This window comes from Nannobrachium achirus (assembly GCF_963921795.1).
Source record: "Nannobrachium achirus genome assembly, chromosome: 12".
NCBI classification, from domain to species: Eukaryota; Metazoa; Chordata; class Actinopteri; order Myctophiformes; family Myctophidae; genus Nannobrachium; species Nannobrachium achirus.
This window is the reverse complement of record NC_137832.1, coordinates 42,485,701-42,500,535: the sequence shown is the minus strand read 5'-3', so window position 1 is coordinate 42,500,535 and position 14,835 is coordinate 42,485,701.

The window sequence follows — 14,835 nt, the reverse complement described above, 5'->3', positions numbered from 1 at the left end:
CTGTTATTTGACCATGTCTCCTGTTCCAGAATGTACCCCAAAACAGGAGATTTTCACCCATTTTCATATTTGTAAGTAGCTTAGTAGTAGTTTTTTTCTTTTTCTTTTACCATTTCTCATTTCACACATTAGGCTAATGTGTCAAAGACCACAGATATGCAGCCACGGCCAGTATACTGTAGTTCCTTGGCTAGTTGATATGGGGGGGGGGGGGGTATTTGATTGTTATTTTTGTTGAAAGGTGTGAGATATAGCTCTCTCTCTCTCAAATCAAGGTCGAAACACCTGAAAAAAGTGAGTCCCATCAAGGCGAAACACCCGGAGGGGAAAAAAAACCTCATGCAAATGAGGTCCAAGTCAGCCTAGAATCTCTCGATTACAGACAGATTGGCCCTCTAGAGGTCTGACTTGGACCTCATTAGCATGAGTTTTTTTTTCTTCCTCCGGGTGTTTCGCTTTGATGGGACTCACTTTTCTCTGGGTGTTTCGCCTTGATGGGACTCACTTTTCTCTGGGTGTTTCGTCTTGATGGGACTCACTTTTCTCTGGGTGTTTCGTCTTGATGGGACTCACCTTTTTCCAGGTGTTTCGCCTTGATTTTGGGACTCACTTTTGTCCAGGTGTTTCGCCTTGATTCTGACATGACATCATTTTTGATCGGTGCATGCATCGCTCCTAGTAGCATGCTATGTTTGTGTTTGTAGCATACACCTACCAGACGTCTCTTAGTAATGTTGAAGTGTTCTTTAATATGTTAGCTTTGAGTTGGTAAAGTTAAACACTCCAACATTGAACCACAGGACAACCAGGATTTGAACATTTATGTAGACCAGTGGTTCCCAAACGATTTTCTTTTCCTTTTCTCAGGGCACACTTATAAATATATATACATTTTTCAGTCCATAGTCTGCACAGCACAAAGCTGCTAGGAGCATCACAGTAGATGTGAAACCACAAGCCAGTAGGCTACGTTTAAATATCTATTAGTTGTCCCGGACATCAGGCCAACTCTTATTATTATGCCCTGACACCAATGATTTGCAACATTATGCAACCATTATGGCAGTTGCAAAGAGTTGCTTTGGTGCAGTTGACCTTAGAACACTTTTGTTGCAAGGAGTTGCATGGTGAATCATTAGTGTAAAATTCTATAAAATACAGGAAATATATATATGTTAAGATTAGGTTCTTGGGGGAGGACCCTCAGACCCCGTTTAGGGAATCTCCCCCATACCCCCTTAAAAGAATAGAAATAGAAATCTTATTGGTTCGGACATTCCAATGTTGCCAACACTGCATATGGGTTTTCCCATAGGTCACTGTTCTTTTACTTGGACCTTTTCAAGGTTCAAATACAAAAGAATTACTCGAGAGCACTCAAAAGTTAGTGAGAGATGGAGTAGGTCAGGGTACTAAAGTATCGTTAGATTTTCAATAGGAATTCAATTTTAAAAAATCATTTTTCTCTCAATTTTCTAATTTTCTAGCTCCCCATAAAATCAAATATTGGTTCATTTTTCCAATTTTCTAGCTTGCAAAAAAATCAGGAAAATGCTTCAATTTTTTAAATGTGTGATTAATATTTGTCATTATTTGATTTGGAACCGACAAAGGAAAAACATCTTTAAAAAAGTTATTTTTCATTTTTTTACCACATTACGAATATCAAAAAATGGACCAATTTTCCAATTTTCTAGCTTGCAAAAAAATCAGGAAAATGCTTCAATTTTTTAAATGTGTGATTCGTCTTTGTCATTATTTGATTTGGAACCGACAAAGGAAAAACATCTTGAAAAAGGTATTTCTTAATTTCTTACCCCATTACAACAATCAAAAAATGGGCCCATTTTTCCAATTTTCTAGCCCACAAAAAAATCAGGAAAATGCTTAAAATTTGCTCAATTTTTTGAATGTGTGATTCATATTTTGGCATTATTTGATTTGGAACCGACAAACAAAAAATAGGCCCATTATTCAATTTTCAAGTCCAGGAAAGAAATCGTCATCATGAATGTCACGTGACCACGTGTCAAGTCACATGGTACACAACTTCAAAATAAAAGCTGTAGGCTAGTCTAACATCCAACAAGTAATAGGATCAACATGCAGGCAGGCAGGGGGTCCATGAGGGGTTTACAAGGGGGTCCATGGCTGGTTCCCAAAGTGTGGTTTGGGGACCCCCAGGGTTTCTATGGCTGGTTCACAACAGCCTGGTACACGTACAGCCATGGCTGGTTCCCAAAGTGTGGTTCGGGGACCTCTGGAGGTCCATGACGGATTTCCAAGGGGGTCCATGGCTGGTTCTCAAAGTGTGGTTCGGGGACCTCTGGGGGTCCCTGAGGGGTTTCCAAGGGGGTCCATGGCTGGTTAGCAATAAGTGTGTTTAATTGCGACCGTATAGGTCGCAGTTACTTTTACACTCTCTACTATCCAAACCTCCACCAGCCGTCAGCCTGTCCTTCCCTCCGTCACGTCACTCGTCACACGTCACACTTTCCCCCTACTCATATCTCCGCCACCGTTGCCCCGATCCATGCCAAAATTTCCATACAAACTCCTTGCCTGCCAAACTACAACCTCGAAGGACCCCCGGAGCTCCAGGGACCCCCAGGTGTAAAAAATGACCAAATGTGCAAAAAAGACCACCCCAACGGGGCTGCTCACGGGGAATTCCCGGGGACCACCGACTCCTGGTGCTCCAGAACGGATGCAAAAGTGGTGGCGCCCCCAGTGGAGGACCCCCTCCACTGCAGCTCACATAAAATGCCTTAACTCGGGCTAGGAGCGACCGGGAGAGCCGGGGCCGGTACCTATTCGTCCGCCTCGGCGGCGCGGAGACCCCACCTCTCATTTCTCATATGGCCCTCTTCTAGCGCCACCATGAGGCAGATTCTGCAAAACACATTTTTGGACACTGCTCCTAAAATTTTTGCCCTAAAATCACACAAATCGGTACACAGTATGTCTACACTCATGTCATCAACTTGGATCTGTCCCATATAGCGCCACCTTCAGGCCGATTTTTTAAAACACATTTTTGGACACTGCTCCTACAATCTTTGCCCTAAAATCACGCAAATCGCTACACAGTATGTCTACACTCATCTCATCAACATGGATCTGTCCCATATAGCGCCACCTTCAGGCCGATTTTTTAAAACACATTTTTGGACACTGCTCCTACAGATTTTGCCCTAAAATCACGCAAATCGCTACACAGAGACACTGCTCCTACATATTTTGCCCTAAAATCACGCAAATCGGTACACAGTATGTCTACACTCATCTCATCAACATGGATCTGTCCCATTTAGCGCCACCTTCAGGCCGATTTTTTTAAACACATTTTTGGACACTGCTCCTACAGATTTTGCCCTAAAATCACACAAATCGCACAGTCATGTAATCAAAACGCATCTGTCCCATCCAGCGCCACCATCAGGACGATTTTGGTAAAACAAACTTTTGGCCTTTTTGTGGAGATAAGCGACCAACGGTCGCTTATCTCCCGATTAGGGAGTCTTACTGGTAGTGTAATAGGTGAAATAGTGTAATAGTGCATTCTTATCAAAACCTCCACCAGCTGTCAGTCTGTCAGTCAGTCTGTCAGTCAGACTTTCAGTCACACTTTTGCACTTCTCATAGTGGTTTTGGCTGCCAAACCACTACCCCATTTCTCCCTCTTCTAGCGCCACCATGAGGCCGCTTCTTGCAAAACACATAATTTTTTGGACACTGCTCCTACAAATTCTGCCCTAAAATCACGTAAAGCGGTACACATTATGTCTACACTCATGTCATCAGCATGGATCTGTCCGAGATAGCGCCACCATCAGGGCATCCTAAAATCACGCTTTGCAGAGTCCAAAAATGTGTTTGAAAAATCGCCCTGATGGTGGCGCTATCTTGGACAGTGTAGACATACTGTGTAGTGTGTACCGCTTTGCGTGATTTTAGGGCAAAATTTGTAGGAGCAGTGTCCAAAAATTTGTTTTGCAAGAAGCGGCCTCATGGTGGCGCTAGAAGAGGGAGAAATGGGGGTAGTGGTTTGGCAGCCAAAATCACTATGAGAAGGGAAAAAGTGTGACTGAAAGTCTGACTGACAGACTGACTGACAGACTGACAGCTGGTGGAGGTTTTGATAGTAACTGCAACCTGACGGTCGCAATTACACTATTACACTATTATATTATTACACTTATTACAATATTACACTATTACCCTTATTGCGCTATTACACTACCAGTAAGACTCCCTAATAGGGTGATTTTAGGGCAGTGTCCAAAAATGTGTTTTCAAAAATCGGCCTGAAGGTGGCGCTATATGGGACAGATCCATGTTGATGACATGAGTGTAGACATACTGTGTACCGATTTGTGTGATTTTAGGACAAAAAATTTAGGAGCTGTGTCCAAAAATTTGTTTTGCAAGAATCGGCCTCATGGTGGCGCTAGAAGAGGGTCATGTGTGTGGTTTGGCAGGCAAGGAGTATGTGTGCAAAATTTGGCATGGATCTGGGCAACGGTTGCGGAGATATGAGCAGGGCAAAAGTGTGACGTGTGACAGACAGACAGACAGACTGACTGACTGACGGACGGACGGACGGACGGACGGACGGACGGACGGACGGACGGACGGACGGACTCACAGCTGGTCGAGGTTTTGATAGTAACTGCGACCTAACGGTCGCAATAACATTTATGCTATTTCAATATTACAAGTAATGCACTATTACACTATTTCACCTATTACACTACCAGTAAGACTCCCTAATCGGGAGATAAGCGACCGTAGGTCACATGTATACACAAAGAGGGCTGTAACTGCCATTGGTTCCTAGTTGTGTGGGCAATGTGTAGACATACTGTGTACCGATGTGCGTGATTTTAGGGCAAAATCTGTAGGAGCAGTGTCCAAAAATGTGTTTTGCAAGAATCGGCCTCATGGTGGCGCTAGAAGAGGGCCATGTGAGAAATGAGGGGTGGGGTCTCCGCGTTGCCTTGGCGGACGAATAGGTACCGGCCCCGGCTCTCCCGGACGCTCCTAGCCCGAGTTACGGCATTTTATGTGAGCTGCAGTGGAGGGGGTCCTCCACTGGGGGCGCCACCACTTTGGCATCCGTTCTGGAGCAGCAGGAGTCGGTGGTCCCCGGGAATTCCCCGTGAGCAGCCCCGTTGGGGTGGTCATTTGGTCATTTTTGCATATTTGGTCATTTTTTACATCTGGGGGTCCCCCAGGGACCCGGAGATATGAGCAGGGCAATAGTGTGACGTGTGAGGTGTGACAGACAGAGGGACAGACAGACAGACAGACAGACGGACAGTTTGTGCAGGCTGTAATAGTAAGTAGCGACCTACGGTCGCAATTACACTTATTGCTAACCAGCCATGGACCCCTTTGGAAACCCCTCAGGGACCCCCAGAGGTCCCCGAACCACATTTATTGCTAACCAGCCATGGACCCCCTTGGAAATCCGTCATGGACCTCAAGAGGTCCCCGAACCACACTTTGGGAACCAGCCATGGCTGTACGTGTACCAGGCTGTTGTGAACCAGCCATAGAAACCCTGGGGGTCGGCAAACCACACTTTGGGAACCAGCCATGGACCCCCTTGTAAACCCCTCATGGACCCCCTGCCTGCCTGCATGTTGATCCTATTACTTGGATGTTAGACTAGCCTACAGCTTTTATTTTGAAGTTGTGTACCATGTGACTTGACACGTGGTCACGTGACATTCATGATGACGATTTCTTTCCTGGACTTGAAAATTGAATAATGGGCCTATTTTTTGTTTGTCGGTTCCAAATCAAATAATGTCAAAATATGAATCACACATTCAAAAAATTGAGCAAATTTTAAGCATTTTCCTGATTTTTTTGTGGGCTAGAAAATTGGAAAAATGGGCCCATTTTTTGATTGTTGTAATGGGGTAAGAAATTAAGAAATACCTTTTTCAAGATGTTTTTCCTTTGTCGGTTCCAAATCAAATAATGACAAAGACGAATCACACATTTAAAAAATTTAAGCATTTTCCTGATTTTTTTGCAAGCTAGAAAATTGGAAAAATTGGTCCATTTTTTGATATTCGTAATGTGGTAAAAAAATGAAAAATACCTTTTTTAAAGATGTTTTTCCTTTGTCGGTTCCAAATCAAATAATGACAAATATGAATCACACATTTAAAAAATTGAAGCATTTTCCTGATTTTTTTGCAAGCTAGAAAATTGGAAAAATGAACCAATATTTGATTTTATGGGGAGCTAGAAAATTTGAAAATTGAGAGAAAAATGATTTTTTTAAATTGAATTCCTATTGAAAATCTAACGATACTTTAGTACCCTGACCAGAGTAGTGGTCTAAAGATCAGACTATGTTCCATGTACAAATCTCAGTCCTCCTACATTGCTGTTTTACTTTGAGATTTTCATTGGTAAAGTACAAAATAATTAATCAAATGCACCTGATGTTTTTTGGTTGGAGATGGTGTAGTGGTTTAAAGTTCAGACTTTAGATGCAGAGGTTCTGTGTTCAAATCCCAATCACCCTACTAATTGCTGCTCTATTACTTGGATCTTTTCAAGGTTAAAATACAACATAACTACTCAAAAGCACCAGAACACATCTAAAGTGAGAGGTGGCCTAATGGTCTAATGCTCAGGCTCTCAGTTAAAAGGTTACATGTTCAAATCCCACTCAACCTCCAGTCCATCTCTGGAGTACATTGACCTTTTTTAAGGCTAAAATTGTCTCAATTTCTCAAAATCTTCAAATGCTCTCAAGGCATGTAAATAGGATTTTTTTCTGTAAAATTTCTGTTGGACAGAGTTCTTTCAGATATAACACCCCACATTTAGCTCTCAGGAAACAGGGGGAGGGACACCCCTCCACGATGGTCCTCCGTGTACCGTGGGCATGGGACTTGAACCTGTCTGAAACCTGCCTGAAGCAGGGACAACCGATCAAGCGACCATACCATTGAGCCACGGCACCTTTGGGCCCTCAACAGGTATCTCCTGGTGCTTTTGAGTTGTTCTCTTCTATTTTAGCCTTGAAAAGCTCAAAGCACTACAGGTATGAATTTGAACATTTGACCTCTGGATTCAGAGACTGATGTTTAAACCACTACACCATCTCCCACAGCAGACTTCACCCGGTGCTTTTGAATACTTCTTTTGTATTTTAACCTTGAAAAGCAACAACAATGATCTGTACGAGAACTCTGATTTTTAGACCACTAGATGCATTTTCTAGTGCTTTTGACTAACTCTTTCATATTTTAACCTTGAAAGAAATGTAAAAGTAAAACAGCAACATAGGAGGAGTGAGATTTGAACCCAGAAGCTCTGCACCAAGAGTCAAATGTCTAGACCACTACACCATCTCTCAACATAGATGGCTCTTGGTGTTTTTGAGTAATTCTTTTGTATTTCAACCTTTTCAAGGTTCAAATACAAAATAATTACTCAAGAGCACTCAAAAGTTAGTGAGAGATGGAGTAGTGGTCTAAAGATCAGACTCGTTGCTGATGTTCCATGTACAAATCTCAATCCTCCTACATTGCTGTTTTACTTTGACATGTTCATGGGTAAAGTACAAGATATTTACTCAAAAGCACCTGACATTTTGTAGGTTGGAGATGGTGTAGTGGTCTAAAGATTAGACTTTAGATGTAGAGGTTCTGTGTTCAAAACCCGGTCACCCAACTAATTACTGCTCTAATTGTTGGATCTTTTCAAGGTTAAAATACAACATAAGTACTCAAAAGCACCAGAATTCACAGTTAGAGATGGCCTAATGGTCTAATGCTCAGACTCTCAGTTATGAGGTTACGTGTTCAAATCCCACTCAACCTACAGTCTGTCTCATTGACCTTTTTAAGGCTAAAATTGTCTCAATATCTTCCAGTGGTATCAAGGCATGTGGGTAAAATTGTTTTCTGTAAAATATTTGTTGGACAGAGTTCTTTCAGATATAAGCCCCCACCTTTAGCTCTCAGGAAACAGGGGGAGGGACACCCCTCCACAATGGTCCTCCGTGTACCGTGGGCATGGGACTTGAACCTGTCTGAAACCTGCCTGAAGCAGGGACAACCGATCAAGCGACCATACCATTGAGCCACGGCACCTTTGGGCCCTCAACAGGTATCTCCTGGTGCTTTTGAGTTGTTCTCTTCTATTTTAGCCTTGAAAAGGTCAAAGCACTACAGGAATGGATTTGAACATGTAACCTCTGGATTTGGAGACTGATGTTTAAACCACTACACCATCTCCCACAGCAGACATCACCTGGTGCTTTTGAATACTTCTTTTGTATTTTAACCTTGAAAAGCAACAATAATGAACTGTACGAGAACTCGGATTTTTAGACCACTAGATGCATTTTCTAGTGCTTTTGACTAACTCTTTCATATTTTAACCTTGAAAGAAATGTAAAAGTAAAACAGCAACATAGGAAGAGTGAGATTTGAACCCAGAAGCTCTGCACCGAGAGTCAAATGTCTAGACCACTACACCATCTCTCAACGTAGATAGCTCCTGGTGCTTTTGAGTAATTCTTTTGTACTTGAACCTTTTCAAGGTTCAAATACAAAAGACTTACTCAAGAAGAGCACTCAAAAGTTAGTGAGAGATGGAGTAGTGGTCTAAAGATCAGACTCTCGTTGCTGATGTTCCATGTACAAATCTCAATCCTCCTACATTGCTGTTTTACTTTGACATGTTCATGGGTAAAGTACAATATAATTACTCAAAAGCACCTGACATTTTGTAGGTTGGAGTGTAGTGGTCTAAAGATTAGACTTTAGATGCAGAGGTTCTGTGTTCAAATCCCAATCACCCTACTAATTACTTCTAATAGTTGGATCTTTTCAAGGTTAAAATACAACATAAGTACTCAAAAGCACCAGAAGACATTTACAGTGAGAGGTGGCCTAATGGTCTAATGCTCAGACTCTCAGTTATGAGGTTACATGTTCAAATCCCATTCAACCTACAGTCCATCTCTGGAGTACATTGACCTTTTTAAGGATAAAATTGTCTACATTTTCTCTAAATCTTCCAGTGCTCTCATGGCATATAGGTAAGAATTTTTTCTGTAAAATTTCTGTTGGACAGAGTTCTTTCAGATATAACCCCCCACCTTTAGCTCTCAGGAAACAGGGGGAGGGACACCCCTCCACGATGGTCCTCCATGTACCATGGGCATGGGACTTGAACCTGTCTGAAACCTGCCTGAAGCAGGGACAACCGATCAAGCGACCATACCATTGAGCCACGGCACCTTTGGGCCCTCAACAGGTATCTCCTGGTGCTTTTGAGTTGTTCTCTTCTATTTTAGCCTTGAAAAGGTCAAAGCACTACAGGAATGGATTTGAACATGTGACCTCTAGATTCGGAGACTGATGTTTAAACCACTACACCATCTCCCACAGCAGACTTCACCCGGTGCTTTTGAATACTTCTTTTGTATTTTAACCTTGAAAAGCAACAATAATGATTTGTACGAGAACTCGGATTTGAAAATGAGACCACTGAACTGAGGGTCTGATCTTTAGACCACTAGATGCATTTTCCAGTGCTTTTAACTCTTTTATATTTTAACCTTGAAAGAAATGTTAAAGTAAAACAGCAACAAAGGAGGAGTGAGATTTGAACACAGAAGCTCTGCAATGAGAGTCTAATCTTTTTTTTTTTTTTTTTTTTTTTATCACTACACCATCTCTCAACATAGATAGCTCCTGGTGCGTTTGAATAATTATTTTGTATTTTAGCCTTGAAAAAGGTCCACGTAATACAGCAATGTAGGAGACTGAGATTTGAACCTGGAACCTCAGCACTGAGAGGCTGATCTTTAGACCACTAGAGTAGACCATCTCTCATCAGAGTTATTAACTTTATTCCTAGTAGGACTCGGATTAGAACATGGATTGTTTGAACTGAGAGTCCAATCACCAGTCCGCTAAACCATATGCCAACACAGATATTTTGAGAAGTTCTTTTGTATTTTAATGTTGAAAATGCATTACAGCAATGTTGGAGGACTGAGATTTGAACATGGGACCACTGCACTGAGAGTCTGATCTTTATACAACTACACCATCTCTCACCATACCTGCCAACTCTCCTGTTTTAGGAACAAGTCTCCTGTTATTTGACCATGTCTCCTGTTCCAGAATGTACCCCAAAACAGGAGATTTTCACCCTTTTTCATATTTGTAAGTAGCCTTAGTAGGCGAAACACCAAGGCAAAACACCAAAAAAACACCAAAAAACTCATGCAAATGAGGTCCTAGTCAGCCTAGAATCTCTTGATTACATACAGATTGGCCTTCTAGAGGTCTGACTTGGACCTCATTTGCATGAGTTTTTTTTCCCTCCGTGTATTTCGCCTTGATGGGACTCACTTTCCTCCGGGTGTTTCGCCTTGATGGGACTCACTTTTCTCCGGGTGTTTCGCCTTGATGGGACTCACTTTTCTCCGGGTGTTTCGCCTTGATGGGACTCACTTTTTTCCAGGTGTTCCGCCTTGATTTTGGGACTCACTTTTTGGGGATTTTGGGACTCACTTTTCTCCGGGTGTTTCATCTTGATGGGACTCACCTTTTTCCAGGTGTTTCGCCTTGATTTTGTTACTCACTTTTTGGGGGATTTTGGGACTCACTTTTCTCCCGGTGTTTCGCCTTGCCATTGTTGCTAGGCAAACGTATGCCAGAGTAACGTGGAGTGTGTGGAGTTTTTTTTTTTTTTTTTTTGGAGTATAGGGAGCACTGGCCCAAAAATGATTGACCGGTTGATATACAGTATACTTTCAACCTAGTATTTAGTTACTGTCTACTAAGCAGTAGAGATTCACTTCAGACATGCTAAAAAATAATTCCGGGTACTAAATAAGAACGTAAATAAGTATTTTAAATAAGTACATTGGTATGCGGTTTCGGACTGGGCCTGTTGCTCCTGCGTCACATGCTACCGTCTTTATCTACATGATTATCAGATTCCCCCATCATGATTCACCTGGATTCACCGCTCCACGCCCACCTTTGTGCTGGTGAACGCTCAACTGGCTGACAGTGAGATAAGGCTGTGTGTGTACGAGTCACCGCTTAGATACCATTGTGCTCTTGTCTTGTTGGAAAGCGATTGAGCTGTGAACATCTGAATCTCAAATCTCTGGGCCAAGACCACAATGCATGGCTGCCTCACCGCTGACTGAACAATGCAGCATTGTGAAGGCAGCGACAGGGCTCATTAGCTGCACCACATCCTCGTAATCTGATCTCTGCACAAAGTGTGACTTGGTGTGGAGAGACGTGTAACTTTATGACTCACCTCTGCCTCAGGGAGGTGGGTGTCAGACTACCTGGCAGAGCAGCATGGTTCTTGATTTAAGAGTCAGGATTATTCAGAGGCCGGGCTATTATTTGATACAGGAGATGTTAATTCGGGAAACGCGACCTGTCGCTGACATCTTCTGTTGGCCAACAGTGATAATGTGACTCGCCTGCATTACCAGAGATACTCTTTCATTGTACAATAGGTCAGTGAATCTCAACCTTTTTGATTTCAAGGACCACAATTTGATATGCATTAGCCCACAGGCCCCTATTTGATGTCTTTTTGATCTATCTCTGACAATCTAAGAACATTTTCATTGTTTGATATAATTTGGTCCATTTTGGTAAGTTATATCGTACTGTATTCCTTTACTATCTATGAAGGCTACTGTAGGCAATAGGCAATATTAACACTTCCCCATCCTGGCCAGAATGGCTTGTTGTGGACTAGCCAGAAATTTATATCATTGTATTATGATCCGAGACATAATATTATGATTACAAACATCAACAACAACGCGTGCCTTCTAGGATGGCTGAATTCTTTTTTTCTCCTCCGTCAATCCCCCCGGTTAAAACTCACCAGAAGTAGCTCGATCTGCATTGGCATATAGTGGGGATTTTGGACGAGTCGTCTTCTCCCCGTGCGTTTCACGTGCGCGATCCGTGTGCATCAATGTGGGCGCATGTGATCATCTCCATAATAAGAATCCACGGAAGAATTTTCATTAGCCTAGCCACTAGGACAACGGCTATGCTAGCGCTAACGTCCACACTGTAAGTCAATGGCTAGAAGGCTATATCTGCCCCGGAAGCGATCAAAAGCACTTCCGGCTCATGCGCAGAGAAGAATCATGCTATTGGTTAGACCGGTGGTGAGACAGAGAAAGGCTAGCGATCGGTTTTCTTTTCATCATTATCACTTATTTCATTTTTAATGACCTAGTACGGAAAAAGACGGGTCGGCTAATTTTAGTACAGATGATGTACGGTATATTACAGTTTTAATATTATGTGGCTCCCCGTGGCTTGCAAAGTGTTAAGCCAATATCACAGATATTTTGACATGAGTTAAAAAAATCCTTTGACATGGTACGATGTTGTGCATAATGGTGTGTAATTGTTGTATTCAAATCGCTTGTCATCAAGAACAATGATAAATTGTTCTTTTAAGACTCATTCTGAGTGCGTACTGAACCAAACTACAGTACTACAAGCAGCTGGCTCCAGGCAGATTCTTATCAGGCTGTTTACTCACGGCTGAATTACAGAGAACAATTCACACTGCTCATCTTATATCAACAGGAAAATGGAGCAGAGCTCCCTCTGATACGCATAACCTGAAATAAACTGTGCTTATCTCAGTACATAGCTATCGAGGAAGTCAGCTAGACAGCTATTTTCTTCTCTGAAATCAAGAGTACTTCTGTTCCGTTCAGGTGTGCTTTTGGAATCAGAAGTAGTATCGTATACTTCACAAGATTTCGATCTCACTGGGGGTCACTTACTGTACATTTTGTTTTTCTGACAACGGGTATTTAAGGTCAAGGATGGAGCATTTCTCTCAAATGGATTCTCTGTTGACGTGCCCTTTCAGGTCCTTGGCCAAACCTAGACTGCGTTTCCCAACAGAATCTAGCGAGGACAACCAAACGAATCACAGCACTCGGATAGAGAAGGCACATAATCCCAATCTTCATGACAAGAATTTTATTTGTATTTTTTTCTCCTTTTATTACATTTTGCATTAAATTAAAGAGATTTTTTATTTCTTTACAACATACATTAAGCCGTGAATCGGATGTTAGGAAAGTGGAGAGTAGGGCAAAAAACCTGGTGACACCACAATATTTTACAAGCTTACAAAGTTCAAAAGGGTCAAGAGGTTGAGAAGAGCGAGAGAGAGAGAATGTCTGACTTGGTTTGCATCTAGTAGCAGTGTATTATAGCGAGGGTGAAAGACAAAAAAGGCACACACCAAAGAATCTCACTGTCCACAGCAGCTTTCACAGTCCAGCCAAATTCAGACTTTAAAAACAGTCCAGCCCTGCACTAACTTCAAAATGTTTGATGCTCCTTTACAAAAAGAAAAGAGAGAAAGAAAATGTACTCAATAATTACTACATGTCCATGAAAAATATGAGCTTTCAGCATTCTGACCTTTGCCGACAGCGTCAGAGAATTTCATTCCGTATGGACATGGCAGTTTCGAAAGCATGAGCAACAGCAGCTAAGGGCAAAACGTTTCTACACAAATCTTCAGACCAGCATTATTCTAGACCTGGGAAAACAGCCGGTTTAAGTGCTCTTTGACATATCGTTTAATATAATGTGTAAATGGGGACTTATTGTTTCCAGGGACAGGGCCTACTCTGCTGTGGTGGGAACTCAAAGTATGACCTTGCCCCGAATGAATTCACCTGCAGCCACTGATCTTGCATCACTTGCACAGATCATAGTGTTATCCACTTAAACCCTCTATTCTTAGTCAAACGGACCTGAGTTGCAAATGTACTTTTTTCCGTCTACAACAAATCTAGACAAAAATAGCTGATCTACAAGCTCACAAGGCGTCTCGACGCAACGCATTGCACTTGTAGATCTGCTATTTTTGGCAAATGTTCCTCCCAGAATAGTCATGCTGGGGTTCAAGTGGTTAAGTTATGATGGATAAAATGCACAAAACAGCCAGCAAACCTGGTTCTGAGAGTGAACCTCCCTTGACTCCCTCTTTGACTAAACCTAAACTGTTGCACATGACCCGGTCACCTGCAACCGAACCCCGCAAGCGTCTATGTAGTAAATGTACAGGTATGTTAGTTTAGAACAGGCCACATGATTACACTCGTTCTTATGTTAGCTGTGGATTGAGACGTGCTTGGCTTTCCTCCAATGACAGATAGAAAAATGCTTGACGTAAAAAAAACAAAATAGAAACTCATCGTATCTACACAATACTGAAGGGAGTGCTCCGTTGATTTAGGTGTGCAGGGGGTGATGGATAAGAAACCTCCAGTTCAGATTGTAAATTACAATTCTCACCCTCTTGTAAGACCTTGATAATGACAGTTAGTGGAATAAAAGGAAACAAAATAAAGGATCACTAAACCTCTTCAAACTGTTTCATGTAAAAAAGAAAAACAAGGGATGGGTACATACTGTACATACATTTGCCAATATTGTTGTTTTTAATACATCTTCTCTCTTCACAGGAACCAGCCTGTTTCTGCAAACTGCCAACAAAGTGAGTGTTATGGTGTCCGTTAGAAACTCTGGAGTGGTGTTTGTGTACTGGTTGTGTTTGTCATACTGAACCATGGTTTTATTATTGAAGTGCACCAGCAAGACCCGCTTTTGGCCCTCCTCAGTTAACAAAATGTTAATTGTTCAATTAAACAATCAATTAACCATCACTGCAATCAAACAAAACAGCAAAAGAGAAGTGAAAGTAAAAACAAATAACCAGGACATTTAAAATGGCATGAAATAGAAAAAAATTAAA